This window comes from Rousettus aegyptiacus, unplaced genomic scaffold, assembly GCF_014176215.1.
Source record: "Rousettus aegyptiacus isolate mRouAeg1 unplaced genomic scaffold, mRouAeg1.p scaffold_m13_p_6, whole genome shotgun sequence".
Classification (NCBI taxonomy): Eukaryota; Metazoa; Chordata; class Mammalia; order Chiroptera; family Pteropodidae; genus Rousettus; species Rousettus aegyptiacus.
Genome location: NW_023416309.1, coordinates 110255436 through 110282472, shown reverse-complemented (window position 1 = coordinate 110282472; position 27037 = coordinate 110255436). Strand labels below are relative to the sequence as shown.

The 27037-nt window shown below is 53.2% G+C and overlaps 2 long non-coding RNA genes across 2 annotated transcripts; both read left to right on the top strand.

Moving 5' to 3' along the window:
* Nucleotides 1–8131: 8131 nt before the first annotated feature.
* On the top strand, nt 8132–9401 carry LOC107510246. The gene is made up of 3 exons (XR_001596751.2): nt 8132–8316; nt 8922–9237; nt 9354–9401. It is a non-coding gene; the product is annotated as an uncharacterized LOC107510246 (long non-coding RNA).
* A 184-nt stretch (nt 9402–9585) lies between these two features.
* Nucleotides 9586–11573, top strand: LOC107510245. Its single transcript, XR_004951455.1, has 3 exons — nt 9586–10037; nt 10192–10406; nt 10794–11573. It is a non-coding gene; the product is annotated as an uncharacterized LOC107510245 (long non-coding RNA).
* Nucleotides 11574–27037: the final 15464 nt, after the last annotated feature.

Here is a 27037-nt window from a genome sequence, read left to right as displayed (position 1 = left end):
GACGTTTGAATTTCCAAGCAATTGAATTTGTTATCAAACGCCAAACCTTCACGCAAAGGAATTCCAGATCCAGGTGGTTTCACAGGCTAATTCTATCAAACACCAATATCAATTTTACTTACGCTATTTTTTTATAAAGAGAGGAAGTTGATACATTTCTTGTTCATAATAGAGGAAGTAGAAAAAATGTTCCAACTCATTTCATGAGGCCAAAATCACCCCGAATCCAAAAACTTGACAGAGATAATACAAGAAAAGAAAAACAGAGACCAATATTCTTTATAAAAATAGATGCAAAAATCCTTAACGAAATATCAGCCAATTGAATCCAGCAGTAAATTTAAAGACTAGTACATCATAACCAAGCTGAGTTTATCCCAGGAATGCAAGACTGGTTTAACATTAAAAAATTAATGTAATTCACCATATAAACAGAATAAAGGACAAATAATAAAGCCTTGGAAAAAGTTTAATGCCATTCAAAAATTTAAATTTATATTGAAAGTAGCATTATACATAAAACTATAACACACTGCTGAGAGAAAGGACATATTCCGTAATTGTAATAATAATGTCTGTGACATCTTTTTGTAATTTCTGTAGCAATAATAAAAAATTCTGCAGTGAATAACAGGAGTGCTATACCACATTTAAGGTTTAGATGAGTCAATGTTGTTAAGATGTTAATTCTCCCCAAATGAAAGTATAGTTTTAATTCAATCCCAATCAAAAGTCCCCCAGACTTTTTTTTTACAAATAGAAGTTGATAATATGCTTTCTACATTCATATGGAAAACAAAGGACCTTAAAAGAAACAGCCAGTCTTGAAAAAGAAGAGTAAAGCTGGAAAACTGACATTTCCTAAACTCGAGTCACTACAAAGTAATCAAAACAGGGTAGTATTGCCATAATAATAGACTAACTGGTGAATGAAATAGAATAGTGAAGCCAAAAATAGACACACTTGCACGAGCAATTGATTTTTGACAAGGGCACTGAAATATTTCAATGGAGAAAGGAAAATCTTTTGAACAAATGCCACTGGAACAACTCGATATCCACATGGGAAAGAACTCCAAACCAAAAAGCACCCCAACCCCTATCACACAATACATACATAATTCATTAAGAACTAATATGAGATGAATGAGCGAGCTAAACATAAAAACTAATAATAAACAACTTTTAAGAAAAAAAAATGAAATTATCTTTGCAAGCTAGGGTAGGTAAGGAATTTTTAGACAGGACACAGAAAATGATAACCGCAAAAGAAAAGAAGGATAAATTTGCCTTTTTATGAATTAAAAATTTCTCCTCCTAAAAAGATATAGTTAACAAAATTACAAACAAGCCACAAACTGGGAGAAAATGTTCACAAAATACGTGTTTAAGGATGCATGTTTAGGATACATAATGAACGTTTTACACCTGAATGATGAAAAGACAAACGACTCCATACAAAACGGTCAAAAGATTTTAACAGCCAGTTTACAAAGCAGGATCTATGAACGGCCAATACACACGTATAGAAGTCTTCAATATTGTCAGTCGTCAGTTACGTGCCCATTGAAAACACAGTGAGACATACTGCGCGCCTACGTCCCCCAGGCAGGATCACATGGAAAGACCGTCGGCACCGCGCGTGGCAAGGGCTGGCGTGACCGGAAGTCGCGGGAATTGCTCATGGGAGCATAAAATGTATGGCCGCTCCAGAGAAAGGTTTGGCAATTTGACAAGGTCTCCTCAAATTAACCGTGCACCTATCCCGCGATTCTAGGTGTTTGCCCCAGAAAAGTGAAAGCGTACGTTCACCAAGGTTTTGCACGTAATTATTTGATCGCACTTCTGTTAATAACAACCCACGATGGGAAAAACGTAAATGTCTGTTGACAGGAAAATGGACGCGCGAGAGCAGAATAGCCACGTGATTGTAAGCTCCTGGGCAACAAAAAGGAACCAACTAGGGAATGTCACCAAGTCAGGCGGATGGAATCCAGACGTAGGCGAGTGCGTACTGTGTGGTTTCACGCCCTTGAATTTCTAGAACAGGTGAAGCAAGTCTATGGCGGGAAAAACTTAGGATACCGGTTGCTGGACGGGGCCGGGATACGGACTCGGAGAAGACACTACAGATCATCCTAATGACACGAAAATGTTCTACATTGTAATAAGGGGTCGGGTCTGACGGGATTCAGGACGTGGTACCCCACAATAGGGTACCTTGGTATAGTAGGTATTTTAAGCTTAAGGAACTTTTTTAAACACTGCAGAAGCAGAAGGTCACGCTGATCTCCCCCATCTCGCCCTTCTTCCCCCAACAGGTCATAAAACTCCCTCGTGAAAGGACCCCTTCCTGTACCAAGAGGAGGGACAACATTCTTATCCCCCGAGACAAGGGATTTGGGGACGAGGCCCTGCACACACAGACCTTGCTAACCTCACCCTTATTGTCCTAGTTGCTTCCTTACCATTGAGCAAACCCCTTTGTCTTGTCAATATTTCACAGATTTATTGTTTTTGTTCTCAAAGGTACAAAAGCTTTCTGCTCTGGTCACTTCCTCAGGTCTTTAGTCTCTGAAGGCTCCCAGGTACCTGTAAATTCAGTAAAATGTGAATGCTTTCCCCCTGTTAATCTATCTTTGTCGGTTTAATTTTCAGACCCAGCCAGGGATCCTTAGAAGGCTGAGGCAAACTTTTTTCCTCCCCTACACTTTATATTAATGTATCCATTTGTCAACATCAAAGAGTGAAGATTGGTGCGTTTCAATGCATATAAATTTTATCTAAAAAAACTGCAAAAAAGGAATCAAGAGGAGGAGGTGTCAAGGGGAGGGAGGACCAGATGACTTAAGAATGGCAGGACGCAGATCATCGTAGGAGCTGCGTGATGGGTACACGGGGGCCCGTGACGCCATTCTGTTTATGTGTACATATTTGTCGTTTATATATATATATATATTATAATAATAATAAAAATGTGAAAGAAAAAATATGTGGGGACTCACATACTTCGGCTCAGGGCCTTGCCGCAAACCATCAGAGAAGCATCTTGCCCGAAAGAAGACATCGACCTCCAGCCTCGGTTTCCTCCCCGCCCGCTTGGCCATCCGCAGACTCCTCCTGCAAGGTCTGTCATATCTGCAGGCATCGTGCCAACGATTGTCTGAAAACGGCACACTCCCGAGCTTTGCTGTCATGCCAGGAGGCAGCACCCCCTGGTATTAGGGAGACGAGCGCCTCTGACAGCTTCTAGGCTCTTTCTGACAGTTTTGAGCTGATACTTCCTCAAGGTGACCCAACTTCAGCAGAGCTGATCGCTCCATCCTTAGCTCCGAAGCAGCCAGAGTGGGAGCTGGTCACCCGGGCTGGGCTTCGACGCCGAGGCACTGGGCACTTTCTCTGCCCTGTCATCCCTCCTCTCGAGAGCTCTCGACAGATGTGAGCTGATTATGTCAGAAGCAGCTTCTCCCGTCTCTGCGGCGTGCAGCTGTACTGTTTCCTCGGCTGGGACCTTTCCTCGCACCATTCATTACGGGCGTCAGTTTTGGTTCACTCGAGAGCCGCCGTTAAAAAGTTTTCTCATTTCTCCCCCATGACCGAGGAACCCCCCAGCGAGCCATCGTAGCAACTCCACGATGTCTGACGAGGGAGGGAGACAGCTCGGCGATGTGAGTGATGCCTTCCTGGGCTCTAAGTTCCTTTTGTGAAATTTAAATCCGTGCACAGTGACGAAAGGGCGAGGAGGCAGCAAACCCCTTCCAGGAGCAGAACAAGATCACAAGCAAACGAGGAAACAAAGGAAGGCTTAGGGCGCCGGTGAGAAATGTTCTTTATCTAATCCCGCAAAGCTGATCAAACATCAGGTCTTCAGTGATACTGGGAGCCAGCGTGAGTGATCATCTTATTCTTTCAAGGGCTTGTCCTTGCTTGCCACCCCCCACCCCGTCCCCACCGAATCCCACAGCCGTCTGGGGCTCAGCAGCAGACTCTGCTTTCTCCTCTTCTCCTTAGATTGAATCAGATGAAGTGCAGGCATTTCGACATGTGCATTCCCTCCCTGGGGAAAGTGCTCGCTTCTTGTTGACTTGAAAATAGAAAAACAAAACATTTAAAACATATGTACAACATGTTATAAAAACGTGCAAAATATATGTTCCGTAGGAATGGAACACTCACATCTCTAATCCCACCCAACTTCTCCTTGTCCCCCCCTCCCAGGAAATAACCCCTGAAAACAGTTCAGTACATTTACCTCCTGGGGTTTTTTTTTTTTTTTCTATTTGTACACTTTTTGGATCGTTGTGGGGGGCAAACACAGGACATACCCCCAGGACACAAGTTGGTGGCCACAGCTCTCCAGTAGCTATTTTAATCACCTCCTAGAGCAGGGTGGGCAGCCGCCCGGGAGGGTGAATTTATCCTGTGTCTTATCAGCATCATTGGAAGAGAGCAGGAGGAAGCCGGCTGGCGAGGGTGAGCAGGCCACCGAGCAGACAGTCCTTTATTGTGGCAAACTGCTCCTTTAATTTCTGTGACAGATGCCCAGGTGATGACCTTTTCTCAGGCCATTATGGAAGTCGGCTTCGCTCTCGTCGGCGCACATCACTGGGAGGCTCCGTCATAAACTCTGCACGTGAGGTGACCCCGCTAAGCACCAGGTAGAAACAGGTGGGCCAATCCTTCGGTATCTGTGGCACGTGCCGGAGCCCGGCCAGGTGGCTTGCTCACTGGGATGAGGGAGATGGCCTGAGGGGCTGAGTGGAGACAGCAGTGGCCTGGGCCGGCCGGTCTGGGGGTGCTGAGCCAGGAGGGGGTGCGCGTGACATTGCCTCTCTGGAGAAGGTGGCAAGGCCCCAGATCTCCTGCCTTGTCGCAAGGCGCATCTTGAACTCCTTCGGGCAGAGGCTTGGCGGAGCTCAGGGCATCCCCGAGTTTGGCAGGTGTCTGGGGCTTTGCTCGTTCTCTAAGAGAGAAGCCCCGGGAGGTCAAAGGTCTTGTCTGAAGCTCTATAGCCGGCCCGTGGCTGAGCTGTCTTTGAACCCAGGCCTCCCGAACCTGCAACCCAGGGTTTGTGCTACATCCAGCGTGCCAGAGGAGCTTGGGGGTGGGGGAGGACAGGAGGAGAGGGGCGAGGAGAGGCAGCTGTATCTTCCAGGGGTGCCGTTTTGGGGGAGGAAACCCCGGAGTTCCAGCAGAATTCCAAGGAACCTTCTCTGAGTAGGGGAACATCCTCTGGGCGCTTGACTCCTCCGCTCCCAGGGGCGACCAGCCACGCACAGCTGGACAGTCCCTGGAGGCCGGGACCTGCAGGGGCACTGCTGGTTCTGCCGACGCTTTGCCGGCTGGAGCAGGGCCTGGGCAGAGGCGATCGAGTGGCCTCAGTCAGCTCTGCCACCGACGCACTCCGTGGCCCAGGGCGAGGCGCGGCGTCCCCGCCGTCAGAGTCAGCTGGCCACCTGGACGGCACGATGCCAAACGCTTCGCCTGGTTCCTGTCCCTTACTCCTCACGGCCACCTGAGATGTCAGGGCTGGCCCCACCGCGTTCTGCGGATCAGGAAGCACGAGATGAGGGCGGTGCCCCTGTGGGGTCTGTCCCCGCAGGCTCTGACCCTGGAGGACTCTGCGCTGCTTTGTTGACTTGGTTTAATTTAGTCAGAGTTCGAGGCCACAGGGCTGTGTCTGTTCACATCCAGGTAATTGGAGCATCATAGCAGCCTTCACCATTGTGTTGATGGATGAGCCTGGAGATGTCTGGCAACTTCCGGGAGCTTCTAGATCTTTCTGGAAACTGTCTGCATTTTTCCTTCTTTCCTTCGCTTCCGGGAACAGGGGTAATGGGGGCCAGGGCATGGCAGGCATGGCCGTGGTGCAGGGAAAGGCCTGGTCTGCCAGGGTGATTCTAGCTGCTTCCAGCTGAGGGCCCTCTCTGGGCCTCTTGTTTCTGCTCTCCCTGGGGTGAAACCTGGGGTGGGGACTCCTACACCAGGCGGGGATGCCATATCATCTTCCCTGTGGGTGGGGTCCCCAGGAAGGCAAGCACACACTTCCCTGGGGCCTAAAAAGCGACAGCGCTCGGCCACTTTTTCATAAAGGGGAAGTAATTATGGCTCAGGGGGCATGTTGTCCTGACTCTGGAGAAGTCCTGTTACCTGTGCCCACCCCTGCAGGACACCAGCTCCGGGAAACACCTGCAAGGGGGTGCCCCAGCCAGAGCTCCCGCAGACACCCCCACCCAGGGGCGACCTCACTCTGCAGTAGCTTCAAAGATGGCACGATGGAAACAGCCCACCCAAGGGGCTGTGGCGGGGTGGTCGTCATGGTGATAGGTTTACCCGCACTCATCCACCCATGCAAAGCCCGTACAGGAATCTAACTCAAGCTGACTTTCTTACATACCAAGAAAATGCCCAAATAAAGAGGGAGATCAGAATGGAATGGAAATGTTCCAGAAAGAGTCTTAGAAGGAAGAATGAGTTTCAAGCCAGATTTTAAAGGTCATTCCCATTCATCCATCCAGCCACCCACCCACTCCTCCATCTGACTGATGCCATTCCGGTACTCAGGCCCGTGCTAAGTAAGGCCCGGGGAAAAATGGTGCTAACTGATTCATTCACTTACTTATTCACGCCGCAGCCAACAGCTGAAGGTCTGGTGGTGCCAGGAAACTCGAGTGCTCGCGGCGAGGCAGGCGGGTTTTCCAGGAGAGGGGCGCTGTGGACCCAGGCTCTGAGTCAGGAGGTCCGCACCCCCGGCAGGCAGTTAAGGACATGGGCATGCTTCCTCCACTCCCTTTTTTCTTTGTTTTTGGAGAATGAGCCGGGGGTATTAATGAGGCCGACTCGAAGATTCGGGTCGCAGAAGGGCAGTTGCTATGCGTTCTCGTGTAGGTTTCGGCGACAGCAGCGCAAGGTCGTTCATTTGAGAACCTCCCCGTGAAGAACCTACTGTGCGCTTTGCACTGTGCTAGGTGAGTTGGGGAGTCAGAGAGGGAAAGAGACAGACAGGGAGGCAGCGCGTGTCCGTCCCTGCCACCGTGCAGCTCACGGGCTTGTTGATAACCCTGCGCAGATTCCACCTGGCCGCCCCAGCACATCCCCCTCAGCGAGGCATCCGCTGCACCTGTGCGGCTGGGAAGCCCTGCCCGGGCCTTGGTGCTTGGCGTGTGTGCGTGTGCATGCAAGCGTGTGTGAGAATGTGCGTGAGAGGGTTGTGTGCGTGTCCGTGAGGCCATTGCGGTGTCTGTGAGTCTGCTGCAGTGTCTGTGTGTGAGCGCACGTGTATGGGAAGGACGCGCTAGGGCGGGCTTTGCCTGAGCACGCGTTTGCGGAGCTGGTCTGGAGGCAGCAGGTGGCTTGGGGGATGGCGCTGGATGGCTCGAAATCCACATCACCCGAGGCTGGGCTGGAGCAGTGGGGACTGACAGGCCGCGAATGCAGAGGGACACTGGGGAGGAAAGTGTGCAGAACCTGCCACTTGACAGACTGTGGGGCTGGAGGGGAGACAGGAAGGAACTGAGCTGCCTGGCCGTTCCGCAGCCTGCGTGAGGAGGGGACGGGAGGCCAGCAGGGGGCGCTGTCTGCAGCAGAAGCTGGGGAGTTGGTCTCTGGGTGAAAAGCCCCAGGCTCTGCGGGCCAGTCCAGGAGGCACTGGGAGGTATCAGCGAGATGGAATGCAGCCCCACAAATGCGCTCCCCTTAGAGCTGAAGGGCGTGTCCAGGGCAGTAGGCGTGTCCGGGGGCAGTGGGCGTGTCTTTGGACAGTGGGCGTGTCTTTGGGCAGTGGGCGTGTCCGCCCAGAGCAGAGCTCTGGAGGACAGGGAGCAGCGGGCAGAGCATCATTCAAGCTGCCATCGGGGGTCTGCGGGGCTGCCCACCCCTGGGCACCTGTGTGTTTCTGCGCAGGCGAAACAGAGTGGGCCCCTTGGGGAGGGCGCGTGTGGGACGGCAGCAGGGAGGGGGCTCTGCGTGTGTCCCCACGCTGCGGCTAGCTCCTGGGCCTGGAGCGCGGCCCCCGCTGGCACGCACGTTTCTCACAGCCTCTTTGCTTTCTATGCCCACAGATTATTCATCCGGTTAAGGGGAACTTTCCGCCGTGCTTTGTTTTCATAAAATGCAGCTAAAGAAACCCCAGTGGGCCTGTTACTCGGCATTGCCTTCCGTCCGCTGTTTGTTTTCTCCGCAGACCCCTCCGGGCCCCACCTGGAAGCCGTCTCTTTGGCTGATCCAGTGTCGTAATCCTGGGTTCTGGCATCAGAGCCGTTGCCATGGGGACCTCGCCGATTCGGCATTTTGATGATGGGTTCGGTGGGGATGACTGTGAGCAGGGGGGGAAGTTGGGGAGGGAGGTGGAATTCTCTGGTTCCCTCATGGGGGACAGGGACTGGGGGCGGGGATGGAGAGGAGGAAGTGGGAAAAGGGGCGTATTAGTGTCCCGTGGCTGCCGTAACAGGGGACCACAAACCAGGTGGCTTAAAACGACAGAGGTTGATTCTGTCACAACTCTAGAGGCGAGATGTCCAAAATCAAGGAGTTGGCAGCGCGGGTCCTTCTGGAGGCCACGAGTTGAGAGCGCAGGCCTCTCTCCTGGCTCCGGGCGTTGCCAGTGACCCTTGGCGCCCCTTGGTTTGTGGGCAGACGGGTCACCCCAGGCTGCTCCATGTTCACACGGCCGTCTCGCCGTGGGCCCCTGCGTGTGCGCCTTCTCTGCCTCTCAGAAGGACCCCCGAACACGTCTCTTCGGAGCTCGGCATCCAGCCCGCCTCAGCGCGGGGCTCGCGCAGGGATTCAGCGCTTCTCCCTCGCACCCCGCACGCCCGCATCTGAACATTTGCGGGGTGGGCGGCTCTGGACGTGTGCCTCTTCGCACCAGCCGATCGCCCTGTTTCTCTGTCTCTGTCTCTCTCTCTCTCTCTCTCTCTCAGCTCCCTGGCTCTGCCACTTACTACCCGTGAGAGTCAAGGGAGTGACTGAGCTTCGCCGTGCCTCAGTTTCCCCAGCTACGAACCGGGTATGATAATAGTTCCTTCGTCACTGTCGTGAGCAACAAAAAGCTCAAGTTTCAGGAGGCTCTGAGGACAGCGGCCAGCGCGCGGTAGGATCACGTGCCTGTGACGGACGGCGAGGTCCTTCAGCCGGTCACTCACTGCTCCCCGGGAGAGAGGCTCCCTTCGCGGCCCTCCCACGGGGAGCTAGCTGCGTGTAGAAAGCGTCCCTCTGGGGCGCCTCAGCGGGCAGCAGGTGGGTTGAGACGGGGACCCTCAGCCTCCGGGGACCCCGAAGTTCTGGGCCTGCCCCTCCAGCTGGCCGTGGGCGGCTTTCCTTTTCGCCATCGCACCAGCCCAATGTTCTCACAGGAAAACTCCCCTCGTCTTTGGCAACATGAGAAAAACAAGGACAAGCCGGTGAGTTTTTTCTGTAAGTTAAATTTTTCCCCATAAGATTTTTTTCTTTCTTTTTTTTTTTTAAAGAACAGTTTTATGGGGAGTTTTTGGCCTCCCTTCATTTCTGGCCTAAGTGTGTTGTTCCCTCTTCGATCATGTAACGGCGGCAGTGACAATGGCTAGCACCTCGTTTGCTTGTTTGTGTTACGATGTCATTAAGCGGGAATCCTACGTCGGCCCCAGATTTCCGGAAGTTTCCCTGACATGAAATCTCAAAGTCCGGGAGTCACCGCTTTGGGTCGACAGAGCATTTTCAGACGTGATCTTGGTCCGGCTTCTTAGTTCACAGAGAATGGCACTGAGGTTCCAAGAGGTTTCGTAATTGGCCGAGGCCCTGCAGTTGGGAGACAGCGGAGTGGGGGCTTCCCTGTGCCTCGGGACCACGAGGAACGACCGAAGCCTTCTTGTTGTCTGTCCAGCCTGTGCCAACCTGTGCCACACAAGTCTGAAATCTCGCTGCCTCCTCCAGGAAGCCCTCTGTGCTGAAGCCCACCTAACTCCTCACACTTAGGGCTCCTGTGGTGCTGGGTCAGCTAAGTCTGTGACGATTTTCAGGCTACCTGGTATTCATGTCCTCTGAAAGGTCAGCTCCCCCAGGTAGGGACCACCTGCTCTTTTGGGGGGGGGGGTCCTCACCTGTTGAGTCCTTGTGCTCCTCATCAGGGCAGCGATCCCTGGACACTGGGTTTGTCTTGTTCTCCTCCTGTGGGAGTTCGGTGAGGACCTCCCTGAGAGAACCCCTTTTTTTCAGCACCTCCAGCGGCGGCAGGCTGGACCGTGCCTGCCATTAGCCAGGTCAGCCTCAGGGGCATCTTCCAGGAAGGCTCTCGGGTGACGCCTTGGGACCCTCTCGTGCAGGAGCTGTCACCGGCACCCCCCTGACAGACATAAGGCCGCTCTCAGACTCCAAACCCAGCCCAGCGTCAGGCCACCGCACCCCACACTGCCTCCGTGCCTGCAGAGCGCGTGAGTTTCCTGTTTCTCGCCAAAGCCCCCAGCAGGTTCTGGAGTGGGTAGCGCACCCCAGCCCCACGCGGTCTGTATCCTTTACCACGATGGAGGAGGCCGCCCGACTGTGGCTGGAGTCCAGGCCTCAGGCGATTCTACCAGGAGTCTGGAAGTGGGTGGGGTTGGCCCTTTTGGGGTGTCCTGAACCGCATCAAGGAAGCCAGGCTGTCGCACCCCTGCATCGACCTGCCCCCGGGGAGGGGCTATCACCTCTGGTATCAGTGCAGGTGAAGACCAGCTGAGTGAGGCCCCGCCCATGCAGGAGGCTAAGTAAACGTTGATGGCGGGTATTCCGGAAGGCTGGGCTCCCCCCTCCTCAAAACATTTTCTTCCCTGGACCTTTAGGACTCCGTGGGCTCGGATTCCTCCTCTGGGCTCGGATTCCTCCTCTGCTTCCTGGCAGCTGTCGCCGGTTCCTCCTCATCCCGCAGTCCTTAACGGCAGGTGTGCTCGGGGGCTCGGCGCCTGGACGGCTCCCCTCTGCCGGTTGCCCACACCCTCGCCCGTTCTTCTGCTCGAAACACTGTTTATAGGCTGAAGACTTACATTTTTATCTTCAGCTTGGATGTCATGTTGAACTCCGGACTCATTTATTCAGCTGCCTATCCGATGTCTCCACTTCCAAGTCCAACAGGCTGTGGGGGCCATGGGAACACTCCACTCACACCTCTGGGGGTGGGAGCATGGTGACAGACACCCACCCGCAGGACCCAGGAACACGTCATGCTGAGACCCTCACCCTGTGGGCTTCTCCCAGCCAATTCTCCTGTGCGGGACATCTCTGCCTTTCCCGGATGGTGGGAGCCATTCATTCTGGGTTTCGTAGGCCAGTCTCCTATCTGGGGGTGTCGTTGGGGGTCCCCAGAAAGGCAGAGAAGACCCCCTGGGAGAGCTGAGCATCCCGCAGACAGAGCAGGAATGACGGACGCCTTCTCCTCCGCCGCCTCTTGTGTAACGAAACGATAAAGACAGGGTCGAGGGGCCCGTGAGCTGGTTTATTTCCATTAAGCGCAAAACAGAAAATAACAAGAAGACCAAAGCCAAGCCGAAAAGAAAGAGCCAGGAAAATTAAAGGGGGCGGGGGGAGCGGACGGGCAGGCGGAAGGGGAGAGGCGGGGAGAGACAACGCGGGCACGTCCACGCGGGAAATTGGCTCTCCCCTTCCTGGGTGTCCCTGGGCTGCCTGCCAAACCAATTGATTACATCTGTAGGCAGAGTTGCCTTTTTATTTCACACCGATTTTCACGGGCAGCGTAGGATAAGAATGGAAGAGACCGCGTGAACGGGAAAAGATGATTGAATGTCATGTAGAAAGGGGAGGTGTGAGGCGGGGCGGCGGCCGGACACGCGGCTGCGAGGCGGTGCTGGGGAGCGAGGTTCGGACCAGAAATCCAGCGAGGTGGATTTCCGCGCCCCTTGCCCTTTGCTTTATTTCTTTATGTATTTTTGTGAAAATTTTGTCTGCTCTTTCCGGGGACCCGCTGGTTATAATCCACCGTGGCGGAAATAACAGGGATGCCCAGGCCCCAAGGCAGTACTCCACCCTCCCGCAACGCCCCTGCTCCCCCAGGTCTCCCCCTGACTCAGAAGCTGAGGGCTCGGCGAGGAAGGCGCATCGGAGGCACGAGCCCGCTGACGACTCGCTCCCCGAGCTTGACACGGTCTCGTCCTCTCCCCGAGCCTTGGTCTCCGCGCCTGGGGTTCGGTGATAATCATTCGCTTGGCCGTGATGCTGGGGAAGGATAACAGGTGAGAGAAGTCTGAGGTGCGCTGCGCAAAAGAAAGAACGAAAGGCAAGTTTCGTAACCTGAGCCAATAAGAACCAAATACTACGAACACAAAGGACCGGTCGGTACCCCTCCTTAGTGGAGGGGCACATCCCGTGGTGGGGTGGCCTGGTCGGGCTCTTCAAGGCTCAGCTCACTGTTGTTTCCTTGGAAGTGTCTTCTACCCAGCCGGACATCTGGGCCCTGTCTGTAAGGCCCAGGTGGCCAGGCTTTTGGGGTCTGCTTCTTAGAAGCCCTTCGCTTTAAGCCTACCGTCTGGGGCCGTTGGGGAGTGTGAGGCCCTGTCGAAAAGCCCTTCTGCACAACACTGGCCTCCAAGTCCCGAGACACCGTTCCCCACAGGATCGCAGGCAAAGGGGGAGCCAGGCCGCCGCCATGCCAGTTTCCCCGAAGCCTCCGGAACACACGTGAGGCGGAGCATGACCCCTGTGCTGCCGTGAGCAGAGCCGCAAGGCGGGAGTAGAGGCTGGCGTGGCAGCTGCGGCATCTCGGTGAGGCCTGGACGGTCGGCCCGTGGCGGGCCACGTAGGTGGCTCTGCCCAAAGACTGCGGCCCGTCCTGCGGGAAGGGCGAAGCAGGACGCCCCTGGCCACGCGGACAGCGCCGGCTCCCTTCCCGCCGGCGGGCTGGCTGTGTCCACGTGGCAGCAGCGTCCTGAGGTAGGGACTGCCTCTCCTCGAAGAAGGATGCAGAGGGGAGAGGGCACCAAGATGCCCGCTGTCCGTTCTCGGGCCTGTGGCTGCTCTGGACAGGAGGCTGAGCATCCCTGGGGGCCCTTTACAAGCATCGAGGCACAGAAAGCCAGGACGAAAGAGGGGCTTTGCGACGGGCGCACCCAGCATTCCCATTTCACAGATGAGAAAAATAAGGCTGAAAAGGAGCATGTCGCAGGGCTCCCAGCTGCTTAGATGCAGAGAGGAGGCTGGCGTCTGGGGTTGCTAGCTCCTGTTCTGGGGCTTTCTGCATGTGTGTGTTGGGGGGCGGGGGGGTGGAGGAGGGGTGGGCGGGCCTGGGACACCGTATGGGAAGGCAATTCGAATGGAGAGTCCTGTATTTCCAGGCCAGAGTGAGAGCTTGGCACCTCAGACAAGAGGCAAAACCGATGAGAGCGTGTGCTGCGTAAACTCAGAGCCTGGCCTGCCCAGGAGAGGCGTGCGAGGCGTGCGAGGCGTGCGAGGCGTGCGGGACACGAGACGGAGCCGCAGCGCCTGCTCCCTCTGTGCGGCCCTCTGCGCTGGGCTTTCGCGGGCGCCCCGTGCACAGAGCCTGTCCCTCAGCCCGCGAGGCTCGACAGCTCCCCGCTGCCCTCTTCTGCACCCCTCCAGAGGTGCAGGAGGCTGGGATGGGGCCTGCTTAACCCTTAGGGGGGACCTAGAAAGAGGGGTCCTGCAGGGGAGGCCCGGCAAACATGCCCGTCGGGGTGTGGGCAACCGAGATGCCAGGCGTCTCCCAAATGTCACGGGACGCTGCACTTTTCCCAAGCCCCCCGTGACCACGCGTATCGCTCAGGGGTGGCGTGGCAGTGGGAGTCATACCTTTTCATCCGATATCTGGAAGCATAGGCTGGTCCCCAGCAAACAGAGAACGGGACATAGATAAGAAAGGAGTCGAGGTATTGATTGATGCTACTTCCACTGATTGGCAAGGGTCACCCACGGTGGCAGACCCTGCCGACGGCCTGTCCCTCTGTCTTCGACCCACCCAGAGGTCGTCACCATGGCCATGTGGGTGGTTCACATGCGAGCAGAAGGCTCCCCACCCCAACAGCTGCCTTTCTCTCCCCTAGTTTGTTCTTTGGCTGTAGACGGGGGCTCAGCCCCACAGGGCAGGCAGGAGCGTGGGCGTGAAATCCCTAAGCGGGCTTGCTGCCCCGAGGGGCAGGAGCGAAGGAAGAAGCGCTCAGCTTCCTGTGTGTGCTGCAGCCTCGCAGAGACCCCCAGACGGCCGAGCCCCCATTGCCCGCAGCGGTAACCTGTCCATCGATGTCCCTTAATAAGCTTTCCTCCCCTCCTTTATTCTCTTCACTCCACCCCTGGGCTTTCTGGAACCATCTCCCCCCAAAACTACTCAAATCCTTGCCCAAAGGTCTGCTTTCAGGAGAACTCGGACTCAGCCACAAGCTCCCGGCATTGTAATGAAGGGAGCGTGGGGGTCTGAGCACCGGCTGGCCTGGCCATGTGACACCGGGCACGTCTCATAACTCCTCAAAGCCTCTGTTTCACATTTGTAAAATGAGAGTTAATGTTCTACAATTCCATGTGAGTCTGTTTCTTAATCATTGAAAAATTAAATTAATTCGGGGTCGCCACAGGGCAAAACCAGAGGCTATATGCTGTATAACTGGATGGCAAGATTAAAGATCGATACTGCACTGGACAGAAGCAAGTGTTAAATTGGGTGACAAATTAGAAATAGAGCTGGGAATCAAAGGAAAGAAAGATACTAGTCAGAGAGACCTTCCTGGGAGAGGGTTTTGAGCTGGGCCTCAAAGGGTGGGTGAATGCGGGTAGGTGGGGGCCCACGGGAGGGGAGCAGAGCACGGGAAGAGGCCTCTAGAACCACAGTCTGAGGGCGCAGGTACTGGAACCTGTGTCTCCCCCTTTCCCCTAAATCTGTGTGTTGGAGCCCTAAGCCCCTATGTGATGGTATTTGGGGGTCGTTAGGGTTAGAGGAGGCCATGAGGGTCGGGTTCCTCATGACATGAGATCAGTGTCCTTATACGAAGAGGAAGAGAGATCTGAGCTCCTTCTCTGTCCACCATGCGCAGACACGGTGAGAAGGCGGCCGTCTGCAAGCCAGGGCGAGAGCCCTCACCGGGGACCCATCTGCCAGCACCTTGCGCTTGAACTTCCAGCCTCCAGAACTGAGAGAAATAAATGTGTGCTGTTTAAGCCCCCCAGTCAATGGTATTCTGTTCCAGCAGCCTAAGCTGACTAAGACACCTGCAAAGGTGCTTTTCACGTCCTGGGTGAAGAGCGGTGGGTCACCAGCTGTTGAAAGGACGCATTCATCTACTTCCCATCCCATCCCATCCCAATCTCTTGTGTATGAAGGGATTCTGGCACACGAGGGGCTTTGGAGACCAGTCCCTTTGGCACGGCTAGTTGACCCATTGAGAGATGCTGCGGCTGAGGCTCTGGCCACTAAGAACCTCACAGGTGAAAGACCTTGGACCTAAAAACACACGTGGTCTAAAGGGCTTCCATTAAGGAAGCAGCTCAGACACTGCTGTTTCTAGAAGCTTCTATTTTTGGCCATTGTGGCAGGAGCGGGGACTCCCTGGGGAGACTACTTTGTTTTGCTTGGTGGTCTGGGGGCCAGTCTCACCAGGGCCGTGGCAGTCAACTGGTGACACGTGACTCCTCTGCCAGCTTCGAGCTCGACCGTCTCCAGTTTGTTTTGACTCTGGCCTCCTGGCCCCTTTGAGAGACAGTTGCCATAACGGCTGAGAGCACAGATACTGCAGCCAGGTAGCCTGGGTAAAACCGGGGTGCAACCGCTTGCCAGCCATGTGGCCTGGGAAAGCTAACAGTTCCAGGCCTCAGCGTCCCCATCTGTACAGTGAGTATAAAGTAATGTCTGTCTCCTAGGCTGTCGTGACGGTAGACGGAGTGTATATGAAGCAGCGAGGAGCTCTAAACGGATGCCCCGGGTCCTAATCTGCAGTGCTGGCCCTGCCCTCTGAGGCTGGCTTTCTGTCCTGCCCGTCTGGGCAGGTGTGCGTGATTCCGGGCTCCCGAAGGGCTTAGGGAAGGGTCGGCAGCTGTCCCCATGCCGGTGCCCTCCACACCCCTCCCAGCCCCTGTACCTCGCCTCTCTCCCTCTCTCCCACTTGCCCTCTGCCTGAGTTTGCACAGAGGAGGCCCAGTCGGGAGGTTGAACGCCGCCTGGTTAATGGTTTATAGATCGTTGGTGCATAAGGCCCGATGGAAGTGTCTGCTCGGCTCGCACTGGAAGACTGCATCAAATGGCCCGAGACAGATTTATGGCTGTCTTCCAGGCCAAGCCGGGAAGACGCTCCCTGACAGAACTCCACCACTCTTGTGGGCTCATAAAACCTGGGGTGAAGAAGAGAGCCTTCTGGGGGGGCTGCAGTCCCCCAACACTTACCGCTTTGGAGCCCCAAGGCCTCATGTGCCAAGTGAGAACGGAACTGGCTGAACATGAACTGGAGTCGGAGGAAGGACAGATGTTTAGATTCGCCTAGAAACAAGTCCAGGAAGACCAACCAATTAGGCCTAATTAGGAAGGAGGCCAGGCTGGTCTGGTAACAGATTCAAAATTATGGAATTTTAAAACACAGTTTTATCACTCTCCAGTAAATAAGCTGCAATAGACCCCTGTGGAAAGCACCCAATATGCCTCAGTGTGTCTCTCTGGCGTGTGTGTGTGTGTGTGTGCGCGCGCGTGCATGTGCGTGTGTGTGTGTGCGTGTGTGTGTGTTTGTAAGAGGAGAGAGAGAGACAGAGACAGAGAGACAGAGACAGAGAGACAGAGACAGAGAGACCTTATTCCAGTCCTGAAGGAATCCACAACATGCCAGGGAAATGGGCGATATACAATTGTATTACTTGGCTTTTAGTGAAATTAAATCATCAAAATGGTGCAACAGAGGTTGTTGGGGACCCACTAGAATGAACAGATGAAAGATGTGCAATGGCCCATCAACACGTGTGTGTGCAGACTGGCTCTGCCACTGGGCCGTGTGCCTTTGCTCTTCTATGCGGGTAAGACGCCTCCCCAGCCCGCTGGTCTACCCCTTCCTGTCGTCCACCTTCTAACTTGCCCAAATGCGTTTCCAGCTCACCAGCACTGCTCGTCTTGTCTGGAAACCCTCTCACCGATGACCAGAACTCAAAGGTGCTCTTGGCTGAGTGAATGTGGGACCTTGGAGTTTCCATCGTCTCCTTGCCCTTGGAGGCTGCGTTTTCCCGACGGAGGAGGACGTTGCTCGAAGACCAGCTCGATGTCTTTTAAGAGCACTCGGAGCTGGGGTCCGCCCCTCTCTTGGGCCCTTTAAGAGTCTCCCAGCATCCCCTGCCAAGGAGAAGGTTTGGCATTCCCAACTCCTTGGCTCGTAAATTGTAAATCTGGATATGAGCGGAAAACATGGTGGCATCAAGGTCATGCGGTCTGCGCTGACAAGATGAATAGACCTCAGCAAATTGGCATTTCCCAGGCTCCTCTTGGTCTCCTCTCTTCCTTTGAGCTTCTGTCTTTCTTTTTTTTTTTTTAAACCAACATTTTTCGAGACTTTAATAACTGTGGAAGGATGCTGTAAGGCGGGCAGGGAAATCGATCATTTTTATTTGGTTGTGTGCGAAAAAAATGTAAGTTTGGGCAACAAATCTTCCCACCTTGAGAGGAAGGAAGAGTAGGCCTGGCCATTCGCCTGACTCTGGCTTTGGGGATTTTAATGAGTGAAGCCCCGGTCTGAGTAATTGGTAGCGATGGCTCTCCCCTCCCTGGTGGGACTCCGGGTTGCAGACTCAGGCTTCAGCTGAGGATGGGGCTTCACGTTTTCCTCCAAATCAGGCAACCACTGGCTTCCAATCTCCCTCTCCCTCCGCTGTTATCGACCATCTATTATTTCTAATAAATGACTCATCAAACACTTACAAAGCATTCACTCTGGGCAAGGTACCATGCTCAGTATCAAGGGGGATGCAAATGAATGTCTCAGGGTCAAGGGCAAGTTGTTCCTAAGAAAGCCTTCTCACCAGGGTCTGGGGCGATGCTGAAGGTGGGGGAGGGGTAGCGAATGATCTAGAATGCTGGGGGAGGGGCGTTTGGAACTGCCACCCTGAGGAGGCTGCCTGGAGGAAAGGAATTAGAATTCTTATAAATTCTCAGGAGCTTTGGGTAGTTTCTTGTGGGCTGGTTTTGGAGCAAAAATCTGACCCTTAGGAATGGAAATTTGGGGGTGGGGTGTGGGGACTCTCTGGCTTTCCAGCTCTCAGCATCACCTGCTCCCAAAATTTCCGCGGACATTAAGAATTTTTTGCCACACCCTGGCTCAGTCCCTTCCGAACATGGCAGTGGAGGTAAGTGTCTTGGTGTTGGCTATGGGACTCGATTTCGAGTCTCAAGATATGCTGACAACACTCTCTTAGAGGTCTTTATTCCTAGTGCCCTAAAAAGAAAAGGCAAGGATGCTGTCTGAGTCGGTTCAGGCTGCCGTAGCGAAATACTAGCTGGGGGCAGGGGGACTCAACGGCGCATTTATTTCTCGTGGTTCTGGAGGCTGGAAGTCCAAGCTCAAGGTGCTGGCGGATGGGTTCCTGCCGAGGGCTCTCTCCCTGGCTTGCAGACGGCCGCCTTCTCACCATGTCCTCACGTGGTAGACAGAGAAAGAGCTCGGCTATCTCTTCTCTCCTTATGAGTACACTAATCTTGTATCGTGAGGACCCTTCCCTCGTGGCCTCATTTAACCGTAATGACCTCCAAAGGCACCACCTCTGCCTACCATCGCATGGGGGGTTAGGGCTTCAACTTATGGGTTTGGTGGGGGCGCACGCACATCAGTCCACACGGATGCTGTGGTGCTTGCTGAACCCCTGTTTCCGCTTCCTCGGGCAGGTCAGCTGAGCGGGTAACTGAAAAGTGTGGGTGTGGCGTGGGGAGAGCACAGAGTGACCTCTGCTGTCAGGTGGGGAATGCCCAACCCCTGTATGTGTCGCGCTGAGCCTGTGGCCAGAATACAAGAGGGTTTAGGCCATCGCTATCCCCCGCTCCCCACCCAGGAAACCTTTTTCAAATCCTCAAATCTCCATCAACTCCTCTCCTTTCCGGACTCCTCCTAGCAGACGCACACGGCCTCGTGGCTCCCCCGGCCTTTCTTCTGTGGAGAAGGCCAGGCACCCTCAGCACTCTGGATTCAGCTGGCAATGCACACTTCCACATCCTCAGTGCACACACGGCTCTGTCAACAAAAATAGCACATCCAATTATTCTGAAAACAACCTGTTCCTGTTTGCTTATCGGACCGCCGGTGTTTGTCCTGGGCATCGATATTGATTGATCCGAAGTGTTCTCTTCAAGCCCCAGCGTAACTCATGATTCGTGCGCGGGGGAGGGCCACCTGGGCGTGGGTCTCCTGGTGTCAGGTCCTGTGCCGTATAAACCCATTTAGCTTGCTGTGTGGTTGGTGCCGTGATTCCTGTTGTAAAGGCAAGAAATGGGGGCTGGGAGAAGGTGTTTATTCCAATAATTTAAGGGAAGCTGTGTCCGTTCCAAAGCCTGAGCCCTTCCTAATACATCCAGGTGGCTCCTGTGTAGGGACCCAGCTTTGGCTGGTCACCAGACTTACACCCAAACAGAAAACGTGCGAGAACAGATGAGGCTGATTGTGACCGCATTTATATGAAACTAAAGACATCAAGCTATGTCTACGTTTTGACTGATGGATCAATTCGACATCTTGGGGAAAAAAAAAATGGCAGCTGACACACTTAAAAAATTTTGAATCATGTATGAGTCAGGGGTATTGTGGCCAAAGTGAAATACATTTATATTTTGGTTACTATGGGAAATTTTCCTGTGGAAATAAAGTAAATATCTAACGCTAGAGGTTTGGGTGAATAAATTAGAGTACATTTACACCGTGCAATGTTACACACAATTGAAAACAATTAATTAGAGCTATACCAGAGGATTTAGAGAGATTTCCCCAAGGTATTGAGTAAGAAAAGCAAGATGCGACAAACCGAATATCATATAATTCAATAAAACAAACAATTACGCAGGCTATCTGTACGTGCATGACAAATCTCTGTGTGTGCGGAAGTGTCTGTGTGTATAAAAAGTGAGATAAACATATGTATGCATGTATAGGTTAAAGTATACAGTTATGAAGAAAAGAAACGTGGAAGGACTCCTGCCCGAATATTAGCATGCGTCTCTGTGGTTTTGCGGCTAAAAGAAAGAGAGGTGGAAAGTCAAATTAACAAGGAGAAGAAAAATAAGAACACACATGCACACATACACACACACACACCACGCATATGATCACACCGATGCATTTACACAAAGGTATAGGCATTCATACAATAAATTCGAGGGAAATTTTTAAGAGTTCCTTTTCCAGATCAACTGAGCTATTATTACCCCACAGGTCTGGGTGAAGGAATGAGAGAGGACAGGGCCCTAGCAGACTCAGAAGTCGCCGTGCACAGGCTGTGGGCAGCTGGAGACCGCGAGGCTGAGAGAGGGCCCACGCGACGGGCTCTCCACACCCCGTAACTTAACGGGAAGGGCGCGTTCATCCCGTGGCTTTGCAGCAGGTCCAAGGAGGAGGGAAACTGTGGGGTTCGCGGGGCTTCCCAGGCTGCTGCCTTGGACGCCTCTCCAGGGGAAAACGAAGCCTTTCGTATTTCTGCTGCCACTAGGGTGACCACGACATTGTCACGTCAACAGGCATCTTTTGCCAGTGACAGGGAGAGCTATTAATAATTATATCAGGCCAACAGGTAGAAACCAGGATGTCCCTGGAAGTAAGATCGCCCCAGCCATAGGTCCCAAAATGGGTGTCTCTATTCTAAATCCCATAAGCTTTATGCAGATTTGAGTATTAATATATCTGGAACTTGAAATTGTTACTGGAACTCAGCAAGGCTGAAGTGACTCTTAATTATGGTAGCACTCCAGGAGAGGTTTTTTTTTTTTTTTTTTTTGCCTCAAGGTCATGGTGAGGCCACGGGGGCTTTATGGCTCCCCTGGGCTCTGCTTAGCTGCTGCTGTCGATGCCCCGGGCTGAGTGGGACTGGGCTATCTGCCCAGGGACTCTGTGGTTGGCCGGCCTTTGAAAGATGGAAATAATGACCCAGTTACGCTGCTAGGGTCATAGGTGAATGACCCCGTTATGCACTTTGTAGCCGATGCGTCCGACGTCACCAGCTGAGATAACGAAATGGTGTCTGCCTGAAATACAAGCGGCTAGCCGCCAACCTGGCCGTCTCACGGCTGCTTTACTCCCTTCCCGAGGTCCTTCTTCCCAGGCGCCCCTTAATTCAAGGGGCCTACATAGAAACCGGTGATTGGACAAGGGGAGGGAGACGAGAGAGGGAGGGGTGAACGATTTAGGGTTCCAGGCCGCATTTTCCTTGGTTACAGGGGGAAGGCTGTTTGAAATGGCACAGAGAATTACGCTAACATGAGAGGAAGCAAAGTGCAGAGGTAGAGACAAAGGAAAAGACCCTGATGATTCTGTTGGAGCCCCCAGATCTATCTGTGCCTGAAGTCCGCCCCTCAGTGTGGCGGAAGAAATAATCATTCCCCCAAACAGCCTAAGTCCTCATCCCTAGGACCTACGAATATGTTATCTTACATGGCGGAAAGGACATGACAGATAGGATTAAGCTGAGAATCTCGAGCTGGGGAGATGATCCAGGGGGCTCAATGTGATCACGAGGGGTCCTCATGGGAGGGGAGGGTGAGAGTCAGAGAAGGAGATGTAGCGAGAGAAGCGAAGGCTCGCAGTTACGCCTCTGCGGGAAGGGCGCCGTGAGCCAAGGAACGCGGGCATTCTTTAAAAGGGACAAAGAACGAATTCTTTCCCAGCCTTGCTGACATCCTCACGGTAGCCACGAAAACGCATTTTCAGGCTTCCAGAACCGTAAGACAACAAATTCGTGTTGTCACAAGCCACTAAATTTGTTGTAGAAAATGCATCCGCCCAGCTTCCTGGTTGCTTGGGCCAAGTCGGCTCGCGTTCAGAATTCTTTTCTGTGCTTTGTCACCAAAGACCCTGACTAGTCCCCGGCCCCAGGGGGACTGGCACGCCTTCTCAGCACGCCCCCCCCCCCCCCCCCCCGATGAAACGCTCACGATTTGCTTTCACATCTCTAACTTCTGAAGACCTAAAACTAGCGCCCCGGCAGGCACGCTGGCGCAGATCCACCCCAACTTCTCCTCCTGCGAAAGAATCCCGGCGAGGCCCAGATGGATCGAATGACGTGCATGGGGCACTTCGTGGGTCCTCTGCCCACCCTGGGTTCTGCATCCCGAGTCCTCAATCAGCCTGCGGTAGGCCAGTGGGCCCGTGACGTCCCAGAAAAGGGCGTAAGATCGAATGAGAACACGCCCGTGTGCCTCTCCCCCGGCAGCTCCTCGTGTGGTCCAGCGGGTCTCCCCGGGGCTGTCCTTGCCGAGGAACCTGGAGGGCCAGCCAGTTCGGGCCCTGCCTCTGCCCTGTGCTCCCCGCCGCCGTCACCACCTGTCACACACTTCTGAGTGCAGACGTCTGGACTTGCCCTCGACATCCATCTCCGGGTAGTGCAACACAGACACCATCCGGCCTCCCAGATCTGATTGTTTTGACAGCTTCACCAAATCACAAAGCGAAGGCCCCATTTGGGGATGAGAAAAGCAATATTGTGGCAGGGACCGTCTCGTTTCTTTGAAAATCAGCGGTAAGTGAATTTGCATCCACTTAGTAGTAAGGATGTCTGGCCGGCCCCCTCTCCAGCTCCTGGAAGGGGCTTAGACAGCGCTCCAGCTCGCCTTGTTATTTTACGAGGGGGAGAAGGGGAAGAGGGAAAAGAGAGGGGAGAGCGAGGGGGGAGAGAGACTGAGAACGGTTTCTTGGTGAGGAAAGATTCGGGATGAGACATTTCGTGGCGTTAGCTCACAGTTCAGGTGCCAAAAACCAGGGTGGGCAAATCATTGTCAGGGGGAGAGATGGCCCGTTCCGGTTCTGTGCGTTATGATTTAGAAGACTCTGAAGAGCCCTCGTTATGACACGCTCTCTAAAACCCTCTTTAAAATTCAGCCGGAAAGATCGAGGAAAGAGATATACAGGCCTTTGCGGGGAGCCGGCGGGCTGGAGACATTCGCCGGACGCCCCCGAAGAGAGAGCGCCGTGCAAATTTGTTTGAAGTCCCAGGTCGGTAGCTGCTGGGAAGAAAAACGCTTTAACCTTTTTAAGAATAAAGTGGACGCCATCTCTTTCCGAGTGAAGAGAAGCCAGTCACCTGGGGGACTCTCGTTGCTTTTTCCTTTGCTCCCCGGGCGGGGAGGAAGGGAGCAAGATTGCCTGGCAGCAGGGTGTGACAGAGGCCACGGCCTCCTCAGTCTCTGCGAGAAACGGAGCGGCCATTGGAATGGAGGCCACGCCTCTTACCGCGGCCTTCAGGGCCCCCTGGGCTCTGTCCCCAGCATGCCACTCCAGTGAGAGGTGCTCCAATAAAGGTGTTTTATTATATATATATATTTTTCCCCCCATCACCTCCATGTTTTGATCGGTGGAAGCTCTTAACTGCGTCCTCGCTCTGGGTTCGCGGATGGGCTCAGGTTAATTCTCTTCATACAACTTGTTGGAAGTGTCTGCCGCTTAGACCGCTCGCTGTTCGGGGACATTTTCACGGTGAAGAGTAGCTAATACACAGGTACCGCTTGTCACATGGCACACGGAAGCGAGTGGCTTGCTCCACAGGGCCAGGACGGGGGGAGGCAAGTGAGGCGGAGCCCTAAATTTTACACTCGAGGGGCCTCACTTGCCTCCGGGCCCACCTCTGTCATCCCAGGTCACCCGACTTTACACAGCCAGGAAAGGACCCAGCCAGGAATCGAACCCAGGGAGCCTGGCTCTCATCCGTTCCCCCATGTTGCTTTCTCATATCACAGATAACAACATGCTTATTAAACGATGGCAAGACAGGAATGTGCTTACGAAGCGTCTACCTGCGCCTGGCGCTGTGGAGCCTTGTCACTGATCCTCTCTGGTGGCCCTCATAACCACGCTGCCAGGCAAGAGCTACTATTATCTCCCTTTGACGAGTGACCGAAGTGAGGCACAGAACGGTCGAGTAACTTTCCCAAGGTCACACAGCCAACAAGGGGAAGAAAAGGCCTTTGACTCCAGATTTGCATTTGAAGGGGTTCAGAACATGCCGCCCCCAAAATATGTCACTTTGTCGTATTGATTATTTGGCGCCGAAGGCACCTGAGAAACGGCACACACGGGCGAGGCTCCCCGACCTCCCCTCTTCTGCCTGAAAGGAGGTCATAACATCGCCCACGAGAAAGGCACCCTGCCTGTACCAGGAAGAGAAAAACACTCTTATCACCGAGACTAGAAGTCGATGCTAAAATGGACCTGTACAAACAAACCTGCTAAGATAACCCTTATTTTCCATTAGTTTCCCCTATATATTTCCTAGTCACGGCCTCATAATTTACTGCCCCTGGCCCAAGCCTCTTTGTCTCTGTTTAAAAAGATAAAAGCTTTTGGTCTAACAGCTTCCTCAGGTCTTTATTTTCCTCTGAAGACTCCATGTCCATGTAAAAAATGTTAAATAAACTTGCATGCTTTTCTCCTGTTAATCTGTCTTATGTCACTTTAACTCTTAGGCCAGCCACAGAGCCTAAGAGGGGTGCAGGGGGCGGTTTTCTTCCTTTACACATTCTTAGCCACCGGAGGATCTGATGTTCCGCACAGCCGGGACCAAACGGTCGGGTTTTGTAGCTCCGCCCTCACTGTCGCGGGCACTAGGCGTCCCTGGCGCACATCCTCAGAGAAGCCAGGGTCCAATGCCATGACAGACGTGGGGACAGATAATGACAAAGCAGTGAGCCGCGCCAGAAAGAGGTCGCGAGGGGGTCTGTGGCGCTGGGCTACACTCTCCGCCCCGAGTTTGCAGGTGTCTCGCCTGTGAATGGCGCCGATGGCCCTCCCTCCCTTCTACGATGGCACAGTTATCACTCTGAATGCATCAGGGCCTGGGGAGGCAGGGGCAGCCAGCCGCACATGGTGCAGAACACTCGCCGTCAGCAGTCAGCCAGCTGTGTGGGGCCCCCACGGCACTCACCGGGTGGCGGCTGCGGGCTTGTTTACTGTCACGTTTATTGAATCTGACTGGTATGGAAATAATTGCACTAATATTATTGATATTAAGAGTACACCAGGATGTATTTATATCTAGCTTCTCCCTAAGCTAAAATTCAATCTCGTCATCATTCTTGCATGAGCAGTCGGAGGCAGGCTAGGCTGCTATGCGAAGGGAGGTCTTCGCATGGAGGTGGAGAGGTGTGGCCCGAGGGCCAGGCCTGTCTAGGAGACAGAGAAACAGAGGCTCGAGAGCTGATGCTCCTTGCTGTGGCTCTTGCAGCCAGCTGGTGGGACATTCCTTCGAAAGTGGGAGAAAGAAGTTTTGATGAGATCGTCAGAAAGGAAAGGTGGGCTTCCCCGGGGAACTTGCCAGACTGATGGAGTGGGTGATGATGGTTCCCCAGCCTGTACTCCTAGAGTGGACTGGCCACTCTAAGAAGTCACCCGTCCCCACCTTCCGCAGTCAACTGTGCTGACCCATGTCAACGCATCGATGAGAAGTTACCTCTCTGGGCTCATCTTGCCCATCCGGCTCCCCTTGTCCCTTGGTCTGTAGCCAATAAAGATTCATATTCCCCAGGTTCTCCTGAGGGTGGCCCATAGCATACGACTTGCGAAATGGGGCGTGCGCGGTGTGTTTTTTGTTTCAGAGGTGCGAGTAACCTCGATTCTCAAAATTTAGACTTTTTTATAAGTCACTAGGTTTATTTTACTCGTCACTTGGGACTTCAATACAAAAAGCTTTCCTGCTACTTTCTTAGTCGAAAGGGAACATAAAATGTAGATATACAGTTTGAGAAGAAGAACACAATAAAACACCCGTGCGTTCACCCTTCATCCTTGAGAAACAGAGTGCTGCCTTCCCCCCGAGAGTTCATCTACTCCTTCCCTCCCCGTCTCTACCAGAGGTAACCGTTAGCCTCAGTTTTGTGTTAATTATTTCCTCCCTGTTTTTTTTCCCCCCAGAAAGTTTTACCAGGTGCATATGCGCTCCTATATATTATTTAGCTCTGCCTGAATTTGGAACTTTATATGATGGAATCGTACTGTTCCCCGCCCTCCCCCACCCCGTGCCTTGATTCTTTTGCTCAACAGTACATTTGTTGAATTCATTCATTTTTAATGTGAGTCGTCGTGGTTTATTCATTTTCGCTTCTAAATAGAATTCCTGCTCATGAATATGCCGCACTGTATCCACTGGGTCTACCGCTGGTAGAAATTTGGGATTTGGGCTGTCGCAAATGTTGCTGTACATATCGATTTATGTGACTCCCGTTTGCTCCTCTAAGTGTGGTCCTCAGGCTGTAGGGAATGTGTTGACTGTGAAGAATGTTGGGGTCCTGTCCCGGACCCCGTGAGTGAGAGTCTGCAACGTTAACAGGAACGTGTGCACATTAAAGTTTGCGAAGCACTTGGCGCCGAGACGCCCAGGTTTGTACCGATGGAATCGAATGCCCGCGTAAGCACATATTCGACTTTAGAAATGAAGCCGTTTTCCAAAAACGATTACACCAAAACCGCCCCGGACGAGGACGAGGGCTCTGCCATTCTGCGTCGCCATCAATTCTGGGTATCGACTTCTAAGCTTCGCCGGCCTGGCAGGTGCAAAACTGTTTCTCAGGGTGGGTTTCCCTTTCGTTTTCCTGCTTATCCGCTTCATCTTCAGCATTTATTTGTACAGATTCATGTTTCTGCCTGGCAGCATGCTTCCTTTACCTCAAGATCTTTCTTGAGCAATCTCGCAGTGCAGGTCTGTTAGCAGTAAGTTATTTCATCTCTGGCTGTCTGGAGAAGTCTTTCTTTCTCTTTGAGTGTTGAAAATTACTTTCAGTGGGACTCCAATTATACGTACTTTACACCATTTGATAGCCTTCAGATCTTATATATTCTAATCTGGTTCCCTCACCCACTCTTTTTTATTTCTTTCTGTGTTTCAGTTTGGATAATTTCTATAGATCTATACTTTGCTGTGCTGA